This window comes from Oryx dammah, unplaced genomic scaffold, assembly GCF_014754425.2.
Source record: "Oryx dammah isolate SB20612 unplaced genomic scaffold, SCBI_Odam_1.1 HiC_scaffold_5, whole genome shotgun sequence".
Taxonomy (NCBI): Eukaryota; Metazoa; Chordata; class Mammalia; order Artiodactyla; family Bovidae; genus Oryx; species Oryx dammah.
This window is the reverse complement of record NW_024070189.1, coordinates 59,705,115-59,727,486: the sequence shown is the minus strand read 5'-3', so window position 1 is coordinate 59,727,486 and position 22,372 is coordinate 59,705,115. Positions and strand designations below refer to the sequence as shown.

General features: G+C 48.1%; 1 protein-coding gene across 5 annotated transcripts in view; it reads right to left on the bottom strand.

Annotated features, from left to right (window-relative positions):
- The window catches only part of SIL1 (SIL1 nucleotide exchange factor), a 258,878-nt gene that overhangs the window by 4,935 nt on the left and 231,571 nt on the right, over nt 1–22,372 (bottom strand). The window lies entirely within an intron of this gene.

The following is a 22,372-nucleotide window of genomic DNA, read 5'->3' as shown; positions in this document are numbered from 1 at the left end:
ACTGGGCAAACAAAACAAAATGACGCGGGTCCACCTGGGTACAGTGGCCTACTGCACAGGCGACAGGGCCCAGGGCCCCAGGCCAGCGTCCACTCCTCATCAGCCAACAGACTGGCGTGATCTGGGGATGGAAATCCCATTTTAAGATCCCACTATGCTAAATGTGCTCCTTCAGGGTCCCTCCAATGGAAAGCCCTCCTCCACGCTCCTCGAGGCAGCCATACCTGCTCCCCTGCTGCCTCCAGGAATCCAGGAGCATCATGCCCTGGGGAAACACTAACGGGGTGTGGAGCTGCAAGGCCTCTTCCGCCCCCTCCCCTCCCGGGTGGCACACACAGACAGAGCGTGGGGAGGAAGGCAGGCAAAAAGAAAGGATCCAGGGAGCCTCTGGTCCTGGGGAGATCCCGATACGGACCAACCCAGCTGCCTCCTGCCACGCTCTCCACTCTGTGCCTGTCCCTGCATCCCAGCACAGGGTCTGCCGTGGCGCAGGCCCCAGGCAACAGGGACGGAGGGAGCTGACACGTGGACAACCGTAACTGCATCAACCAGCAAACGGGCAGCAATGAAACACTCAAAACCCAGGGCTGCCCCTGGAACTCCAGTCCCCATTCTGGGCTGGAGAAAAGAGTAATGATGAGCTTCAAACAAACATTTCAGGCAAAGCCCTCCCGGATGAAAGGACAGGGGGCCTGAAGGGTGAGACCTCCCCTGGGGCAGTGTGCCAGACAGGGACATGCTGGGAACCATTTGCTTTCTAAGACTAAACTGGTGATGAATTATGGATTGGGAGCCAAGTGCAGGGACCTGTGTAGTCAGGCCCTCGAGGAAGACTGAGATGCCCTTACTAGCAGCTTATAAAGTCTTGGCAGCTTATAAGGTCTTGGGAAAGGTGGCAGACAAGTGAAAGCCTGAGATCAGCAGCAAGGGGATGGGATAGGGGCTGGGCCCGAGGTGAGACGCAAGCACACAGAGGGCCCCAACTCTCTTCCGGGCTCTGGCAGCCAAAAAGTACCCTGGAGACCCAAAAAGCACCTATTTCTCCAAAACCCTACCTCGGCAGGGGGCCCTCACAGCATGGGGAGAATGAGGCAGGATGCTCAAGATACAGACAAATCACAGAGACGATTCCTGGTCCAAAACCCAGAGAAAGGGGAGGCGGACAAGAAGAGAGAGCAGGTGGCTTGGAGGAGAGGCCCTGGCCGGACAGTACAGTCACAGGGTCCAGTGAGTGCCTGATGGCCCACCCTCTACTCCTGCCAGGTGGCAGCCTCAAAGCTCAGTGCAGCCCAAGCACACAGGGCTGGTCTTCCCGCTGTAAAATGAGAGGAGCCCGCACCCCTCCGCATCTCCTCTGCAGAAAGGACACGAGGGTGGGTGCTGGCCTCTCCCACTGCAACTTCACTCATGTCTGAAGAGCCATCTGCAGAAGAGGGCTGGAGTCCCTGGGGAGGAAGGCTGACAGCGCCTCTTCAGACAGGCAGGTGGGCACTGATGCTGGGAGTCTGGCACTGAGCCTCTCCCCTACCCCCTGCTCCCGCAACTTGAGACAGGCAGCTGCTTCATCAAAGGGTGAGCTAATTAGGGCTGTCTCTGCCATCGTATGTCTGAGGAACGCTCACCCGCAACAGGCAGGGTCTAGGAAAAGAAGTCAACCACACTGAGAAAATTCATACAAACGTCAGATGCAGTCTCCCAAGGAAGAGATGGCTAGGAGGCCCAACATCGCATCAGCTTCAGGGAACAGCACAGAGGAGCCCCGTCCCCAGTGGGCCCTCAGAGCGGCACAGACAAGCTCCTTCAAAGATGGCATGTGAAGCCTCGTTCTCGTCTACAGATCTGCTGAGAACAAGACCCAGAGAGGCAACACAGCTCAGGAGCAGAGGGGCCCCCAGGGAGGCCCAGACTGAGCGGCCCTGGAACGCCTCCCTATCACCAGCCTGGGCAGTGCTGGGGGAGGGGAGAGACACGAAGAAGACTGGTCTCTGCCGCCCCCCCCCAGGTTTCAGCTGGTAGAAGGGGAGAGAAGACCCAAACCCCAGAGGGAACCAAAGCACAAACAGTGAAAAAACAGACTACCAGGGGCCAAGGGGAGGGCATGTACTCTGTGGGCAAATCCCTAGGATCCTCCAGAGGAAGAATAAGCCAGTGGGAGTAAACAAAAAATGCCCAAAGCTAAGAAGAGACATGGCTTCCCAGTATTTCTGTCCACAGAAGCCTGATGTGGGGTAGAAAGGGCCGCACAGCACTGTGCCAGGGGAGATCTAGAGGAAGGCACAGGCCAGGCAGTTAATTGCTCAGAGACGCCCCGCATGCAGAACAGATCCTTGCGGACACTCAGCTTCTTTTCTGCTGCTCAACACTGGCAAGCCAGGCTCCACACATATGAGAGACACCACACCACCATATTCCACTTACAGGCTCCAGAGCGAATAAGTGAATGGCTACGTAACTTTAGGCCCTGCCAGGTGGCTCTGAACCTACGGTTGGTGGGGCTTCAGAGAAAGAACAGGAAAGTCTGGTCTGGAAGAGCCAGCAGGGCTGCCTGAAAGAAGCGAGACTGCAGGAGACTGGGAGGTCAGGTGAGGAAGATGGTCTGTGGACCAGAAGACCAGCATGTGCTCAGGGAACAACATGAGCACATCTAGAGAGGCTAGGAGACTGTTCAGTGGAGGCTGCCCTGAAGAATCATTGAGAACGGGGCTGAGAGGTGCAGCTGACCCCTGACCCAAAGGCAGGTCAGCCTGTGACTGGGCAGGGGAGATGCAGGATCCATAACCTGCCCAGTAAGTGGAACTTGCTCCCGCTTCTCTTTCCTCGACACTTGCAAGGCAAATTGGGGAGTTGGAAACGTGCCTGCAGGGCACACAGACACGAGAGAGGGCCCAGGAGAAGGGCCTGTGTCAGGACAGTGACCCAGGGCTGGGAGAGGACTTGGAGGGACACTCTGAGGCAGGCCAGCCCACCACTCGCAGGGCAGGCCGGCGCTGTGGTGCAGTGTGTGTCTCTATCTGCCCAGCGTCCTTTCGCCTCACCAGGCTCTGACATCCTTTCTTCCCTTCCTCCTTGGACTGACTCTCCCACTCCCTGTGGTCCTGATGGGTAAGGGCCTGTGGCCCAGCACTGGGTCATCATGTTGCCCCTTCAATAGGCCCTCAGTGGGCTGCCGAGGACGGGCCATCAGAGCCCTTCAGTCTTTGACCCTGGAGTCAGGACACAGAAGTTTCTTCTCCACAAGGCAGACAGTGTGCTGCAAGCCAGGGTACCTACAGCCAAGAGCAGCCAGGTTCGTCCCGACCCCTCTAAACAGAGGGGAGCCCATCGAGAGCAGGAAAGAACAGAGCTCAAACACAGAAGCACACCAGTGAGAAGAAGGGAAAGCCGCGTGCCTGCTGCCACTCGACAGACTCACGTTCATGAGGCAATCCATTACTCTTTCCCACCTGCAGCCGAGTCCTGAAGACCTGCGTGAGTAGAGTAGGACCAGTGGCCAAATGTGGGCCTGTAGCCGAGTGTGGCCTTGGCAGCCCTGGGCCTACACCTTGACCAGCTTGAATGAGAGAACCCACGTAACTCTAGGCCCTACCCCAGGGCTTCAGTGGTTCCATGGACATGCCAGAGACTCCATACAAAATCCTTCTGAAAACAGCCTTCTAGTGCTTTCCAGTCAAGGGGCTAAGGAAACACAGCTGGAGGGTGGAAAAGACCAATCTCACATTGCTAGATGTCACTCAGTCTATCCATCAGGGACAGTGGTGAAGGGCTTCTCTTGAGCAGTCAGCCCTGAAAAGGCAGACACAAACCGGCTCTCAGAGAACCTCTCTCCTGAGAGCTCAGCCTTGGGCTCTGAATGCTCTCTGCTATGTTTTGGGGGAAGAAGTGCCCCAAACAGCGCAGAGTGAGGTCTATAGGATGTGCAAGGGGCAGAGCCCGGAAAATATTCAGCGAGAATCCTGTAAACAATGGCTGATGGCCTTTGGTGGGTCCCTCTGCTTCAGTCTTCACCTGGGAGGCAGAGCTAAAACGACCTTGAGTTAAAGACAGAAAAGCCAGTGAGCACCAAAATGCTAGCCAATACATTGTGACTGAAGACTACAATCACAGTACGCTTGCCGTACACATTTTGCGGCCAGACTATATCCTTGAGAACACAGCTTCTCCTCAGCGCAGAGGCCCCAGGCACATGTATGCTGGTCTCAGCCCCTCCCAGTCCACAGACTTAGGATCAGAGCCGCAGCCACAGAGCCTGGAGGCGGGCGTGGGGGTGAGGGTGTCTTGCCGGCCAGACGATGGGTGTCCTGACAACTGAGGCACTGAGTGAGTTAAAAGGGCAGGGGCCTGGCATGTCTCTCAGCGACATCAGTGGCGCTGGTGTGCTCAAAGTCAACAGAAGGATATTAAGGACGTAGCTCGTCTCCCATGAGATAAATGAGAATAAACCTTGTTCAGGGCTAAGCCGGCTGGGCTGAATAAACACCATTAGCACTTGGATTACTGGGATGTTCACAATCAGCAGGCGAGTCAGCTGTCTGAGTGCAGAGGGACAGCAGCAGCTGCTTCTCAGTAAATCTTGGTGTCGGGGGGAGGGGGCACTGCAGAAACAGAAGAGACTATATTTGCAGAAACCAAACAATTTGGGTTGGGGTGACCAATGTGGGAACCTGCCAAGGGTCAGAGGTCATGTTTTAGCTAACCAGGCTGAGCAAGTGTCAGGGGGTGTTAAGGGGGTGGTGGAGCTGATCTCAGGGTGAGCAGCCAGGCCTGGGCATGGGGGCTCAGGACAACGCTGCCCGCTTTAGAGGCAGGCAGCGCCTCCTCCCTCCCGGGCACTCAGGATGCAGCTATATAATGTTCAAGGGAACATGGCACCCTTGTTCTAAAACTGAGGGCTTTCAAGATGGTGAGGGCAGAGCAGTAAGTCAAGCACAGGCCCTCTACCTTGTGGGGTCCTCTGCCATGCATGGGGGCCGTGGAGCAGGCACTGCTCCCAGCGGGGGCGTGTGCCCAGAAACAGGAAACGCACAAAATCTGCTCACCCGCATGCTCATGGGTGAATCAGAACAGTAAGGGCTAAAAAGGGAGTCTGAATCAATGGGAAAGGAGAAAAACAGAAAGGGAGAGGACAGGAAATACAGACTGGGTGGATGGCTTCAGTGGGGGCTGAGGAAATACTAAGCTGAGACCCCTGGCGTAGAGCCTGTGTGGTCCAGAGTCCCAGCCCAAACCGAGATGTGGGGCCTGTTCACAGCATGCTGGGGACACAGAGGGTATGTGCTCTCTCCTGAGTCCCTGCAATATTTCTAGGCAGGACAATCATTACTCCGTCTTAATGACAGAAGACAAAGCTGCCACTGTTCTGAAAGGCTCTCTGAGAAGATGCTGTGCAGTGGGGAGAGGGGGAAGCCTCAGGCTCAATCGTTTGTGATCCTGCCTGATGACGCTGTGTATGCTCAGAGAGAGAAAGGTCCCTTCTCTGACGGCCTCAGCCTGTCTGAGCCCCAGTGAGTGGCCCTGGGTCCCCTGTGAACACAAGAACTTGCAAGATGTGTACTCCCAAAACAGGCTCATTAAGGATCTATACTAGCCTACCACCTAGGGATTAATGCGGTTAAGCAATCATTAATCAGTCAAGACATGGACAGTTGCCAGCTTAGAAAGAAAACCAAAAAACCACATACAACTCTTCCACATGAAAATGAAGCTGCCAGGAGAAATAAAGACACTGAAGCCTGTAATGAGCTTCAAACCATGTAACTGTGGTGGGAACCACGCTGGGCCTCTTAGAAGTTCCATACGGACACTGAAGAAAAGAAGGGGGTGTCACAGGACCCAGTCCCCAAACAGATGCCAGTCACAGAAGCCAGTGCAGGGTGCCCGCACTCCACCACAATGCCACAGCTCACAGGAGCATCTCCAGAACATCTTTCCAGACACAAACACAGATCACCTGCCCACCCTGGGAGAGAAAAAGGGGGCTCAGAGGAGAGGGTATTGAAGAATCTTCTTGACATCTGGGAGCTCACAGCGCTGCCTCACAGTCACCTGGGGCATTCCCTGCCCTACCCTTAAATCACTGCAGTATGTGCACACTAAGTTGCTCCGTTGTGTCTGACTCTTTGAGACCCCATGGACTGTAGCCCACTAGGCTCCTCTGTCCATGGAATTCTCCAGGCAAGAATATGGGAGTGGGTTGCCATGCGCTCCTCCAGGGGATCTCCCCCACCCAGGGATCAAACCTGCACCTCTTGTCTCCTGCACTGGCTGCTGGGCTTTTTTTTTTTCCTTTTACCACTAGTGCCACCTGGGAAGTCTAAATCATTTCAGACTGGGCACTGAAAAGCTACTATAGAGGGATTTCTCTGGTGGTCCAGTGGCTAAGAGTCCGTGTTCCCAGTGCAGAGGGCCTGGGTTCAATCCCTGGTCAGGAAGCTAGATTCCACAGGCCACATCTAAAGAGCCCATCTGCCTCAGCTAAAACCTGCTGCAGCCAAATAAATAAATAAAATTTTTTAAATACCATAGAAAACTGTACAGAAAAATAACAGAAAAGTGGCACAATGAAAAAAGACTTCCATCAAGAGTCACAAATTGGTACCATTTTACTACATTTTCTCTACATATATTTACACATTTTTCCTGAGATCTGAAGCCCCTTTCCCTCAAACATATCAAGTGTGTATTTCCTAAGAACATAACCAGAGTAATCAAAATGAGGAAATTAACATGATGCATGATCTACACATACTCAGATTTTGCCAACTGTCTCCAAAATATCCTTTATTAGGAAAATAATTTTAGTTCAAGGTCCAACCCAGGCCGTACACTATGAATTGAGAAGCATATCTCCACATCTCCTTTAACTGTGAGGCAGCCTTCCTTGGTCTGTCTTTGTCTTCTTTCCTGACGGTGACAGTTTGGAAGTGCACAGGCCAGTTGTAGAATGTCCCTCAGCCTGAAGCTGATATGTTTTCCTGGTTAGACTGAGGTAGTGCATGTTGGCAGGAATGACACGAAAGCAACGTCTTATCTTTCTCAGTGCCTCATATGAGGCAGCACGTGACATCATTCAGGCTCAAGAGTGGCTGGGTTCACTTTGATTACTTGATCATGGTGGTACCTGCCAGATTTCTCCACTGTAAAGATACTACTTGTCCCTTCGAAACTGACATGTATTTTGCAGGGAGATTCCTTGAGATATGAAGACAACCTGTTCCTCATCAAACTTTCATCCGTTAGTTCTGGAGTTTACTAATGATTTTTATTTAAAATAATTAATCCTCTGCCCCAAGGCCATCTGTTCCTAATATCTGAGGCCATATCCAAGCTTTTGGTAGTAGTATCACAAAACTGACTCACACTGGGCCTGCCTAGGTCGAATCCCTGAAGGCTATTCCTATCACCCTCTGATGAGGCAAGGGTTCCCCAACATGGCCCTGAATACAAGCAGAGCAGGTAAAAAGCCAGTTATAAATGGTATGGGTAGACTGACACCACATATTTGTTCCTGCATGGTAAGATTTAAACAAATACAAAACAATGAATGTGGGTTATTTATAAGATTAAAAAGTTAGTAACAGCAAAATTTAAAATGTCACTTTGCTATGTGTTTGGACAAACACTTCTGAAATGCAGTTTCCCTCTTTGTCTACAACATTGAGTCTTAACTTCTAGGCTGGTAAATTTTTCTAAAAAAGACATCAGAGTTAGGAGGCAGCATGGGAGTCTTCTGATAAAGTTCTATTTCTTGACTCAAGTGGTAGTTACATGGGTATATTCACTTTTAAAAAGTCATCAAGTGATAGACGTAAGATGAATGTACTATTTTAGAAGAAAGAGAAGGAGGAAGGAAGGGATATGAAGCTTTATATCAGTCTATTTTCATGGAACCCACACTAACTCCAAGAGATCATCTCTCTTTAGAAATGCTCATAAATGAGGTCTCAAAACTTGCCTTGTTATTCTGAAAAGCAAAACAGTTACCATGTCTGCTTACTCCTCTCTCAGTGATGCTTAAACATCCATATGTGCACAGTCTCATGATGATATCCGTGAGCTTTCATTTGATTTTTCAGACCTTAATTAATTTTAAGAAGCCAGTGGCTCTTCTCCCTCCTCCCTCAAGTTCTCTTAACCATGTTTGCTTTACTCTTTCTGACAGGAGGGCCATTCTCCTTAAAAGAGAAGTGAAGAGGTAAAACAGGATGGCAATGAGCCTGGCTGGGCAGGCGGCCCAACGTCCTCCCTGTCATTCTTACTCCAAACCCCAACTGCTCAGACAGGCCTGTGCTCTCAGCACCTCAGTCCTGACAGTGCTCTTGGAGATCTACACCTTTTGTTCTCTGTTTGTTCTTGGTTACAGGCCCCTTTATCATCTTTTAGACAAAGCTCAACACTAACAACTCCCCAAGTGGCCTTATTGGTCTGAATAGGTGTCTCCTCTCTGTTCCTTGCAGTAATCACTTGTGACTGTACTAAGCACATTTCATTGTTCAGACTATGAGTCATCCTTCCCTTCAAAGCCTTTGCCCAAACAAATCTGCTTTTCCCTGGACCTTCTAAAATCTGCTTTCCCTCAAACTCAGAGTTCTGTATTTCCCTTGGTTTCTCTGAACATGGCCACTTTCTGCTAAACTTTCCAGCACCTTCACTTCACCAAACAAATCATTCATGACGCTCAGAATACCATTTCAGTGAAGCCCTTTTCCTTAACCTTCTGAGGGATAAAACTATCAGAAAAGTGAGTTAAGAATTAAAGCAATTAAAAAATTGATGAGATTCATGTTTTTTTGCAGAAGGAGGTTTTTCCAAGGGTCCAGATATATAAAGACCCATAGCACCACACCAACTTGCTTCTGCACCAAGTTTTATTATCTCAATGCAAAAACCCTCTCCCACACTAAGGGTAGATAGCTGACATCCCAGCATGTTTTTTGGTGATCTAAGAGCCAGTAATCTGGACTTTCGTCTTATCAAAAAGCCCAAACTCAAAAAGCAAATACTGAGTAAAAGCTGCTCTGGAGTCAGAGAGACCCAAGTTCAAGTTCTAGTTCCAGCATTTTCAAGCTGTGTCGCTGCAACATGTTACTAAACCTCTTCAGACCTCAGTTTCTTCATCTATAATATAGGAATTAATAATATTTATCTCATGAGATTGCTGAGTATGAAGTGTGATAATATATAAAGAGATTAGCACACTTCCTGGCAAATACCAAGCATTCAAGTAACAGTTTTAACCATAATATATTGTACTTTAATGAAAATTACTGTTCTTACCTTTCTGCTAAGAAAGGCAAAGTGCCTAGGTTTTCAGGCTTCTCAGATGTGGGAGGGGCTACCTGTGGTTCAGGACAAAGAAGAAGGAAATACCTCCCACTGAGGAGCCTTGGATTCTCATTCCCAGCTCCTCTGGCTAGACAGACAAGGCCAGTACAGGAAGAATTCATGGGGGAGAAGTGTAATTAACAAGCCAGAGGGAGAGACAGGGAGGAAGGATCAAAGAAGCTAATTAGAACTGGCTAAAGGGAGGCCCTGCTTATTTAACTTATATGCAGAGTACATCATGAGAAACACTGGACTGGAAGAAGCACAAGCTGGAATCAAGATTGCCAGGAGAAATATCAACGACTTCAGATATGCAGATGACATCACCCTTATGGCAGAAAGTGAAGAACTAAAGAGCCTCGTGATGAAAGTGAAAGAGGAGAGTGAAAAAGTTGGCTTAAAACTCAACATTCAGAATACTAAGATCATGGCATCCAGTCCCATCACTTCATGGCAAATAGATGGGGAAAACAGTCGCTGACTTTATTTTTTGGGCTCCAAAATCACTGAAGATGGTGATTGCAGCCATGAAATTAAAAGATGCTTACTCCTTGGAAGGAAAGTTATGACCAACCTAGACAGCATACTAAAAAGCAGAGACATTACTTTGTCAACAAAGGTCTGTCTAGTCAAGGCTATGGTTTTTCCAATAGTCATGTATGGATGTGAAAGCTGGACTATAAAAAAAAGCTGAGCGCCGAAGAATTGATGCTTTTGAACTGTGGTGTTGGAGAAGACTCTTGAGAGTCCCTTGGACTGCAAGGAGATCCAACTGATCCATTCTGGAGGAGATCAGCCCTGGGATTTCTTTGGAAGGACTGATGTTGAAGCTGAAACTCCAATACTTTGGCCACCTGATGCGAAGAGCTGACTCATTTGAAAAGACCCTGATGCTGGGAAAGATTGAGGGCAGGAGGAAAAGGGGACGACAGAGGATGAGATGGTTGGATGGCATCACCGACTCAATGGACATGGGTTTGGGTGGACTCTGGGAGTTGGTGATGGACAGGGAGGCCTGGCATGTTGTGGTTCATGGGGTCGCAAAGAGTCGGACGCAACTGAGCGACTGAACTGAACCGAAAGGGAGGCCACAGAGTGGGGAACATGAAAGAGAGAGAGCTAAAGGGAAATTATCTGTGGCCCTATAAATAGTCAAGAAATGTCTCCCATAACTGTCTCAGTCTGAGGGAAACAAGGTGGGATCAACAAAGTTAAACAGAAGGAAATTTAGGCTTAATCATATGGGAAGTTTTCACAGTGAGATTTATCAAGTCTATTAGAGAACCCAGAATGGGTGTGAGATGGGTCTATACCAGCTCCCCTAAGTGCTAAAGGCTGACAAGAGCAGACAAGTTAGTCTGGCATGGTATGAGCACCCCAGAAAGACCACTGGCCATCCTTGTTTCAAGGTGCAGGCAATACACCTTCTCAACAGGCCTCTAGTGGCTCAGGAGGAACTTTCTTACTCACTTAAATTCCACTCTCAAGAGTTCTGAGACATGTGCTGGGAAATTACTCACCTTTCCTCCCAACCGCCTCATCTCCTCAATCAGAGCCAATGGAATTAAGCAAAGCCTATCTTGCTTTTGCCACATAACTGCAGAAATGTTTATGAATGAGCCATCTCTCAATAGTAAAAGGAAAGGCAACGATCATGGGATGGTCTATAGCAGAAAATGACAACACTGAAATGCTTCATTTCCAGGATTTGGAAGTCGTATAGACTACAAATCTCTCTGCTGTGCGACATACATAACAAGTCCCCAAAATATCCTTTGTTTGCTGAGGTTCTGCTTAGATATTTAAGGTTTCTGACAGTTTAAATATGGTGAACAATACGGTGAACCACCCAAATATTTTGCATTATTGGTATTTGGAAAGATCTTTGTGAACAATTAGTTCCAGCTCCAAGAGGCAAGAACAGCCTCAAGAGAGGCAAGGCTCCTCCTGGCTTTCCATGGGGGTGGACCAACATGGCCTCTTGGGCCAGCTCTATTTCATACGGCCAATCCTGTGGCTCGAGTGACTGTGGGACCATGTGCCCCAGCCACTTCTATCCACTTTCTCCTCTGTAACAGAGGAAAAAACCAGATGGAGTGGGTCTGCAGACTCCCTGGCCAGGCTCAGGGCTCACCAGGGCTCCTCCAGGTTAAGACAGACACAGAGCTTCCCTGATGCAGGAACAAAGCTGGGAGGACTAGTCTTGCCCAAAGCCTTTGTGCCTGTTTGACCAGATACTGAAATGGGAACCTAAAAGGAAAGTAAAGACTTCCCATTCTGTGGAGATCTTTAAACACTGGAGAACAGCCCCAATTACTCAGAGCTTCCAGAGACAGAATGATGGAAGGTTTCGTTTGTGAGCATGCTATTTGTCTGAGGCTCTTTGTCCAGTTAGCTGGTCGACAAATCTTGACTGGGCCCAGAGTGCACAGGGTCCTCAGCTAAGCATCTTGGGGCCAAAGCGAAGAATGAAAATAGTTCCTGCCCCTAATTAGACAAAATTAACAGCCGACAGAAACATGCAGAGAGGGACTCTATTAGACAAGTAACTGTGCAAGAGGGGGCTTCAATATTAGGTGTACTGTAATCTGAAAAATGGAGGGCTTGACCAGGAAGATACCCTAGAATGACCTCAGCAAGAGCAAAAGCCTCAACTCAGAGGAGAAAGGCTAAAAGTCTGCATGTATTTATTACCCAATGAATTCAGATAAAAATCTACTTTTTTTGTTTCCTTCAAAGAAAATGTTAAGAATCACCTTCCACAGACCCTTTAAACTCTTTTACTAATAAATCATTAAAAAGGCCTTCTGTTAGAAGCATTCTAATGACAACAAAAAAGTTACACTCATAAAATAGTTAATGTCAAAATGTAAATGGTTTGTTTAAGATTCAGCAATTGTTGCTGAATCAAACACAGAATCTCTATGGCTTGGGAAATAGCAAGGGAAACAAAAGGCTTGACAATTTAGTGCTCATTAAAGCCTGTATGGCTGAATTTTAGATTGCAACTTAACGGAAGAAAACATTAAACCAGTTCAAGTGTGAACTGACATATGCACAGCAGTCTTTAGCTGCCTGCAAATGGGGCAAGGACACAATCTGGAGTGTGACTTTTACACACCAAGGGTGTGGGTGAGTGTGATCCCACGTCCAGGGTACAGGGGTAGAGTCAGAGATGAGCAGAACCCCAGAAAAAAAGCACTGGAACAAGAGCCCAGACTCCCATTGGGCTTGAGTTCATTCAGCATGGTAGAACAGCTCAAGCCCAGTTAGCTCTTTCCTGCAGGAAGGCTAAGGGGCTTAAGGACAGCCAAGTGCTAGGCTGGGGATCATTTTTGCTTGGGAGAAGTGGGAAAGCCTAAGTTTTTTGCACTTCCTCTCTTCCTGGCCTGGCATGTCAGCCACAGTGGGACTCCTGTCTCGATAAATCTAATTGACTTTGTGACCCTTACTGGCCTCAAGTCTGGTCTTAGAAATAGTTCTTTTTGGTACGTTTGTGGGGTGCTGAGCAGAACCTTCGTCTAAATTCTCCTGCTCACTGGGCAATAAAAGTGCTTAAAATCTTACCATCTGGGGTTTGTTTCTTTGAGTCTTAAAGGTCCTCTATTAAAATGCCACTGTCCCAATCACGTGCAGGGTTCTAACACTTAACAAGTAGGGTGACCACATAATTTATTGTCCAAACTGGGACATTTTTAAGGGTGAAAAGAAGCACTAGTAATTACTGCACTGGGAAAAGAGGCATAAACAGAACATATGGTCACCCTCTGTATAAGGTTTTGTGTTAAATTCTATGAATATATAAAGGTGAATTAAAAAAAAACAACCTTCCATTGTCCTGGACACTAAGCTCAGGAGCAAAGAATACCGAGAACAGAACAAGGCTAGGTACCTACAGGAGAGGGAAAATGACAACCCGGAGGGAAACATCATGGTAGAATATAAGGAGGTAACTTCATGAAAGTTTATAAAGACCATGGGCTCTGGAGCCCATGACCTGAACTGGAACCTTGGACCTCCTTTCTGCTGCTGCTGCTGCTGCTAAGTCGCTTCAGTCGTGTCCGACTCTGTGCGACCCCATAGATGGCAGCCCACCAGGATCCCCTGTCCCTGGGATTCTCCAGGCAAGAACACTGGAGTGGGTTGCATTTCCTTCTCCAGTGCATGAAAATGAAAAGTGAAAGGGAAGTCACTCAGTCGTGTCCGACTCTTAGCGACCCCATGGACTGCAGCCTACCAGGCTCCTCCATCCATGGGATTTTCCAGGCAAGGACCTCCTTTAAACTATCTTTGCCCAAACTTCTTCATCTGTAAAGTAAGGATTGTTTCATTGGGAGGATTAAATGAGGTATCCAATGTAACAGTGCCTGGCACATACTATTCGACAGGTTGAATACTATTAGCATCATCAGGACCAGCCCTCTACTTAGAGCATGCCCCAGTCAGAAGGTGGAGAGAGGAGTCAGGAAGACAGAAAACACTTCAAGGGCAGACTGGGCTTTTCCTCCTTATAAACTAACCTGTGAAGGGCCACTCCAGGGCTGAGCTTCAACTGCAGCAGCTCCTGAAGAGTCCTGATGACTTTGCGTTCCTGGTCTCAGACTCCACACACAGTTACCGCTCCACCCCAACTCCAAGAGGCACACGCCATCCACCGTTCCCTCAGAGCAGACCACAGAGAGGAGGACCTTTCCAAACTGAGTGAGCTCCGTCCTGACTGCCTGAGATAATGCCATCTACTGAGTAGTGGTGCATTCTCCTAGGCCTCTGTGACAGCAGAAATGCAAAAAATAAGGGCAGCCCCTCATAGTCATTAGGAGAATAGATTCTGGGGTTCTAACACTTAACAACAATTAAATGCTTTTCAAATATTAAGTCACATAATTGTCACTACAACTCTATGGGGCAAACATTATTATTACCCCCATTTTACAAATTAATAAGCTGAGTCAGGGAAAGTTAAGTAGCTTTTTTCTCAAGGTCACATAGCTAATAAGTGGCTGAGGCCTGAAAGCTCAAGAACAGGAGCCAAGAGACATGGATTCCACTGGGGCTACACCACACACTATCAAAAAATCCTGAACTTATATGAACTTTACTTCTATTATTTGTCAAGAAGCTGAGTTACTTAACCAAGGGGTCTGTTTTTCAGGATCAAACAATACAGGCTGACTGAAAGCACTGTAAAAGTGTTTAAGACATTATGCTGCCACTGCCAACATCTGCTATCATTTAGTTTTGGAGAGCTGGACCAGTTTGGAGAAGGAATCTGGCCCCTCACTATTCTCCCGTCCATAGGACCCTGGACACTCTGGCTCAAAGTAAAGCAGGAATTACAATAATACCATGATTTTTAAAGAGTGGTCTCTGGACCAGCAGTACCAGCATCACCTGGGAACAAGGGTAAGGTAAAAATTCTCAGGCCCCAACCCAAACTTTGTGAATCAGAAACTTTGGGGATGGGGCCTGGTAATCTGTATTTTAACAAGTCTTCCTAGTGCTGATGCCTGATTACGTCTCAGAACAACTACGCTGGAATGTCCCTGGAGAAATGACAGGCTGGGCTCTATCCAGCCCTGGCCAGGAGAAGCTTGCTTCAGGGGACTGTGGCAGAGCCCAGCTTCTGCAAGAAGACCCAGGCCCCAAGGGCCACTGCCAAGAAGATGAAAAGCTCCCAATAAAACCCAGACCTACATGGCCACACTGATCAAAATACAATAAAAAAGAAAGTGAGAAATCTGACAAAAGAAAAACACAGCTTCGGTGGGGGACAAAATACAACAATCTTCCGTGGGAGATGAGAAGCATAAAAGGCACGTTAGATGTTCAAAGAACCAAATGTCGAAACGACAAAAAATACGAGAACAAAGACAAAGTGCGGACATCAATACCACATGGGCCTCGTCTAATGACGGCAGAGCAGGAGACCCCAGTCCCCCAGATGCAGCCTGCTCTTCCCCATCCCCAACATGACAGTCCATATCAACAGTCTTGAAGAAAAAAAATACCAGCAATTAGTCACTGAATCTTGCTTGCTGGAATGAAGAAAAGCAGAGGCTCTGGTGAGAAAAGCTTGGCTAAGAAGGCCATGCAGACTGGGGGTGGTAGCAAGATCATTAAGGGAGAAGGCCTGTGGGGTGTTCCTGGCAGTCTTTGATGCCTGCCAAGTCTTAACCTGGAAGGGAAAACGGAGGGCCTGGCCATCAGGCTATAATGAGCTCCAAACCGGGCCTGCATCCAGAAGGCCTTTTATATGGGCTTGGGCCAGAGGCGGGGGGTGGGGAGGCCTCAACCACTGTAGCAGGCCCAGCCCTGGGCTGTGGGGTCCTTGGAGGATGAGGCAGTAGAACCCAGAGCCTCTGACCCAAATGTCTGCACACAGAAAGCCTATCTGGCCACACACATGTGCCCCCAAGGAAGTAGTGACGCACCCTCAGTGTTTCCATTCAGGAACCCGCTGAAAACGAGCCCATGTGAAAACAAAAACTGACTTCCTCTCACAATGAATTTCTCAACTCAAATGTGCAACAATCACCACTGCCTCTCTACCTGGAGTGTCCTCCCCCAAACACTCCCCATCCCTGCCCCCAGCTTCATCAGGCTAGTCCTTATTCCTCCAGGTCTCTCTCCAACCATTTCCTCAGAGAAGCCCTCGGTGACCACCACCCACACAGGGCCCCTGCTATGCATTCCTGGGACCCCTTCACTCAACAGACTTGGTCAAAGTCTATCTCCCTACTAAATCGTCACCACCCTCAAGGACATGGACTATGCCTTGCTGCCTATTCACCTGTAACCTCACTCTCTAGATGGTCTAGCCCAATGGCCGGTACTCAATGAGTAGCAGATGCCTAAAAGGATAAGGCTGGCTTGGTGTCACTCCCCTGCTGGGACACTGAGGCCTGGGTGGTCCAGCCCTATAACTAGGTATGTAGATGGGTTGGACACACGACCTCCCTCCCATTATGAGCAGCTTAACCACTGCAAGGGCTCACACAAGGCAGACCCCAGTTAATATTCTCCATTTTTGCCTTCTCTTCCCTTCCTCCTCCAGTTTGACTCTTAAATCAACTCCCTGTGTGTCCCCATCACCATGCTTTCCCAACTGCTTGAGAAAAAGGGACACAGCAGAGGTGTTCAATGACCCCTGGCATATCCCTTCTGGGAGTATCCATATTTGTCCCCAAAGAGAGGTAATGGATGTATTTAAAAAATCAAGACATTAATTCCCAACAGTATTAAAATTTTTTAGGCAGCAGGAAAAGAATAAAAAAAAAACAATCTGGGGGCCAGGATCCTCCACATGGTTCCTGAAATCAGTCTCCAGTAGGTAACTTCCACTTGTGCTGTGTCTGAGATCAGTCCTGACTCACTCTTTTTTTTAATATAAATTTATTTATTTTAATTGGAGGCTAATTACTTTACAATATTGTATTGGTTTTGCCATACATCAATGTGAATCCATCACGGGTGTACACGTGTTCCCCATCCTGAACCCCCATCCCTCCTCCCTCCCCGTACCATCCCTTGGGGTCATCCCAGTGCACCAGCCCTGACCATCCTGTATCCTACATCGAACCTGGACTGGCGATTCGTTTCTTATATGATATTACACATGTTTCAATGCCTTTTTCCCAAATCATCCCACTCGCTCCCTCTCCCACAGAGTCCAAAAGACTGTTCTATATATCCATGTCTCTTTTGCTGTCTCGCATACAGGGTTATCGTTACCATCTTTCTAAATTCCATATATATGCGTTAGTATATTCTATTGGTGTTTTTCTTTCTGGCTTACTTCACTCTGTATAATAGGCTCCAGTTTCATGCACCTCATTAGAACTGATTCAAATGTATTCTTTTTAATGGCTGAGTAATACTCCATTGTGTATATGTACCACAGCTTTCTTATCCATTCATTTGCTGACGGACATCTAGGTTGCTTCCATGTCCTGGCTATTATATATAAACAGTGCTGCGATGAACACTGGGGTACACGTGTCTCTTTCAATTCTGGTTTCCTCAGTGTGTATGCCCAGCAGTGGGATTGCTGGGTCATAAGGCAGCTGACTCTTAATGCCAGGCACCATTTGTCAGCCATGGTGGGGCAGTCACAGACATGTCCACAGGTAGGCACTGTCACCTCCTTCCTGGTCAACCTCACCTGGCTGACCTTGACTACAGCACTTGGGCTAAAGATCAGGGACTTAGACTACAACTTCTTCTTTCTTTCTTGACACCCTAATATCAATCCAGCCTTCCAAACCGAAGTCAGGTCAGCATGGCCTTGCAGGTGGCTCCCCGGCCATGCTCCTCCCTCTGAACTACTCCAAACTCCATCAACCTCTGCTTCACCTAAGAGCCACCCACAGGTCGGTTCTGCTGGGGCCCTAACAGACTGACGAGCTGGCGATCCACTGAGAAGGTGGCACAGAGCCATAAAGGGGAGCATGAACACTGGAAGAGGGCAAGGTCAAGTTAACAAATATCATACAATGAGAAAGAATTGAGTGAACTGCAGTGGCATAATGTAGCATAACAGATGGATAATTAGATTTATTCTAAGAGCTGTAAAAGTAAGTAATTAAATAAAAATATGGAACAATGAATCTGCCACAGAGAGACACCTAACAGCCTCATGAGGGCCCCGCAGCTGGCACAAGCAGCCTGGGAAAGAAGCAGTGGGCAAGGAACCTCTAACACTGCCCTGATGTTTTAGGGACAATAAATTCAGCACCAGCTCAAGCTGGGCACCAGAGGACAGCTCAATTTCAGAGGGACATAATCAGATTTGCAGCCTCAAGCAGCACTGTGCCATGGACTATGGTTCCCTCTCTACATATGGAAGACAGGAGCCTGTGGTAGACTGATCAACTCCCCATCACTGGCATGTCTGGCAAGGCCCCTGCAAAGCAAGACTGACAGTTTGTATTTATCTCTGCAGAAGCAGAGGAAGGAGATAAAAAATACATGCATGGATGACAAGATTAACTGACACCAAGAGGCAGGCTGGGAGACCCAGGCTCAGGTCTCCACCCTTCTCCCACAGCTCGGCAGCAGATGGAGAGGGTGCTGCTACTGAGGGAAGAAACAGGAAGTGAGCACCTAAAGTGTATGAAGCAAGTTTTCTGTATGGGGTCCCAGCCATGAAGCAGCTTCCCTGGACATGATATTGGCTATTTGGAAGCAAAGAGATCAGCTAGAAGCTGTTTTCTATTAGTCAGGACTCTTTTTGAGGGATCAAAACTGAATTCAGAGTCATCTAAGATAAAAACTTAGTTTGTTGGGACCCATCATGAAGAATGATGATGAAAGTAAAAGGACAACTGGGTCCAGGGGCTCATGGAGCATGCCAGGCCCTCCCTCAGGCTACATCTCTGAGCTCTGCCTTCTCTCTAGATGAAGCTGCATTCTCCATGGAAAGATGAGTCTGACAGCCACTGGTTGCTCCCAAATGCATTAATCCCAGCATAAAGAATTCTCCCTCTCAAGTGGGATAGAATTCCAGGACAGGACTTTGATTAGTCCTGCCTATGTCACATGCCAACCCCTGGGCCAGTCACTGCACAGACGGAAGAGGCACTACAAATGTCCAGTCCAGGTTATATGACAAGCCCTAACTGGGAACAGAAGAGGTGGGTCACAAAGACTAACAGCCTTATTCCCAAAGGAAAGAAGGTGGTTTCCAAAGAAGGAAGATAGAAGAATGTTTTGAGAGACCAAAAACAATAAAAATCAAGAGCCTTCACATCTCACCATACTGTTTCATACCACCTCAAGCCATAACGGTTGGTGGTGTAGTTGCTAAGTCATGTCCGACTTTTGCGACCCAATGGACTGTAGCCTGCTAGGCTCCTCTGTCCGTGGGATTCAAGCCATAATATTGGATGGTAATTGGCTGTTTGGAGCTAGATTGGGAGTTAGGCCAGGTATGTAACCATCTGGTTACATAGGTTACATGCTCCAAATGGCTTGCTGTTTGTCCCCTTTTTGCGGGGGGTGGGGGGGTGGGGGGGTGGGGAGGGAGGGGTACCCTCCCCACAGCTGTATCCTGTGGCATGTAGGGTCTTAGTTCCCCAACCAGGGATCAAACCCATGCCCTCTGCAGTGGAACTGCAGAGCCTTAACCACTGGACTGCCAGGGAAGTCCTTTAACAGTGGTCCATCTTTATAGATCTGTCCCCACGGCCCAAGCACAAGACCATGTGGACACCAAGCAGCCTCATACTTAGGAAACTCACACAGTGTTAAAGCATAAAGTCTTCAGACAACCAACTCCTTGGAGGTTTCCTTTACCCACTAACTCAAACCTTCCCATAGCACCCACCAACCATGGAGAATATGACCCCCAAAACCTGGAAACTTCACTCAGCATATTTGATAAGGAGCTAAGAATAGGTATGCGGCTCCCTCCAGAACCACTGCCATTCATACCAATGGCTCCACAGAGTGGCTCTCCATTTCAGGATATTTCTACCTCCTAGAAAGGAAAGCAGGTATTTTAGGTACAAAAAGGGAAAACCCACCATACCCCCATTGACAGAAAAGCCACCACTTGCTCAGCATCTAGCACAAAGTGCTTGCATTGGGGCTCTCCCACTAATCTGGCTTGAAGGAATAGAGTCCCTGGCATTCCTCATCTCCAGAGACCAACACACACTCCTCTAACTCTCTCATCTGGCCCCAGCCAACAGCCTAAGTCATCTTTCAGGCTAATTATCAAAGTTAATTATCCCCTTCTCAAGGGACTCTGGGAACTCCTATCTCCTTCAGCCTAAACAAGTCATACCCTTCCTCCAAAAGCCCAGAAGGGCTATGTCAGGGTCCCTGGGGAGAGCACAAATTCAGGAGGCCTTTTTGCTCTAAAGCCAGCTGGGGACAGGATATCACAGGGACCTTCAGGAGCCAGATCCAGCAGAGCTATCTCTAGGTTTTATTCAGCTCCCAAGTTCTGCACATTCTTGAGCCATTCCAACAACTTCACTACTGACCTGGAGCCTGCCCTAAGCAGTGATGCTGGCCAACACGTGTCTACCAAGTTCTTTCTGTCACTAAGGTCTTCTCAGGAAATGGAAATGCAGGAAAATGGAGCTCAGCTTCCACGTAGAGCAGCTAAGTGCTCTGGCTATGCCTGGTACTCTGGAGCCACGTTTGAAGGTTTGGCCTAATGCAGCCATGCTGGGCTCAGATGTAAGAACCTCCACCCAGGCTGAAAAGCAGCTTGCCCGCAGATGGGAACTATGGCCCAGGGCTCTTTGAGCTGGCTCTGTTCCTGCTCTACACACATCACAATTTACTGCTGCTGTTAAGAGCCCCAAAGACAAAAAAGCTCCTGCTTCCACTCTGCCCCTGCTCCTCCTAAACACACGCTGGAACCAACCACCAGTCAAGACCTGGCGTGAACCTCAGTAACTATGAACACCAAACTGAGCTCAAACAACTTTTCCTAAGCCACAAACTAAATGAAAGTTTTTGTTTTTTTAACTCAAGAGAAATAGTTCAAATACCAACTAACCTTTCTCCTCCCTTCAAAAGTACTGATCTTGGACAAACCACATATCAAAATAGTATCTGGATCAAGAGTTTAATCCTCCATCTCAGAAGCAAAAAGGAGTAGATGGATAAATTCAAGGTAACCCCGGGTCTGGCGGATGGAGGGGAAATGGTTCCTGGGTCCTTAGGGAAGGAGACAGTCGCGATAATAAGAGCAGGAGCAAGGATGGCAACCTCAGGACTGAGGCGCTGTGACGACGGGCAGAGGAGTGCCGGTTAAGCCCCGCTGACCTCACTCTAAGTGAGCCTGGGCCATGGAGTTCATGAATAAAGCCTCACTGGCCACCTGGCTGAAGGGATCTGAACAAATTGTTGTGTCCAACCCCAAAACTCAAGCCAACTACAGGCTACATACCACAACAATTCAAAGAACTCATACCAGAAAACCCAATAGCAACTTCTTACATGTTTTGATTTCACTCTACCTTTTAATTAGAAAATGATATAAGCTCATGGTTAAAAAAAGATTCATAACAGCATAGAAGATGCAAAATAGAAAAGTTCCTCTATCTCAAAACCTCATTCCTCTTACCCTCAGAGATAAAAGCTGATTTTTATATTATGTATTTATGTACACTGTAAATTTGTAAATAAAGCTTTGTTTACTTTTTATATGAAGGGATCATTTCAATGTAGAGCCCCTACCTTGCAGAAAGGTTCGGCTCCTTGAGTTTCCTAAGGCAGTCCCCTGATGCCAAACAGAAGGGAAGAGGGTGGTCAACCATATTTTAAGGGACTCCAGTAATACCTAACATTTCAGTCAGGAATCCCCTGGCAGTCCAGTGGTTAGGACTCTGCACTTCCACTGCAGGCGACCTGAGTTTGATCCCTGATCAGGGAACTAAGATCCTGGAAGACGCATGGCTCAGTCAAAAACAACAACAGAAAAACATTTCAGAGGTAAATTTAAATTCAAAGAGTTCCTCAGGGAAGCATGACCCTTGACTCCAACAGGGGCCCTCCCTCTGGCCCAGGTGAGAGAAAACGCACCGTATAAACCATTCCTCACTGGTTCTCCTAGTCTGAGGTCAGCAGCTTTACTTTCCCCAGGATGTCATTCCAGGGCTCTCATCCTTCGTTCTCAAACCCGACCCCACTTCTGTCCTCCCCGCCTTGGGCTCCTCTCTACAGCCTTCATGCCCCTCTGAAACATCACCACTGGCAGAGCTGAGCAACTGAGAACAACAGAAGATGACCTCACAGCCTTCACATTCTAATGCCAGCTCTCAATTACTTGTACTGTTGAATAATTGAAAGAGGAGAATAATCCAGTCAGCTGATCTGAGAAGCTGGCCAGGCACACAGATTATCTCAGAGCGAATTATTCACACTAGATAATTGGGAGTTGCCCAAACTTCTATCTGTGGTTCAGGCATCACGTGGAAGGACATTCAAGCTGGAAAGTATACATGCTGGAGGAGGGATGGAGTCCATAGGCCCAGAGTCCCTCTGTGCTGCTGGGTAAGTCACTGCCCCTCTCCTCTAACTTAGGGTCAAAGAG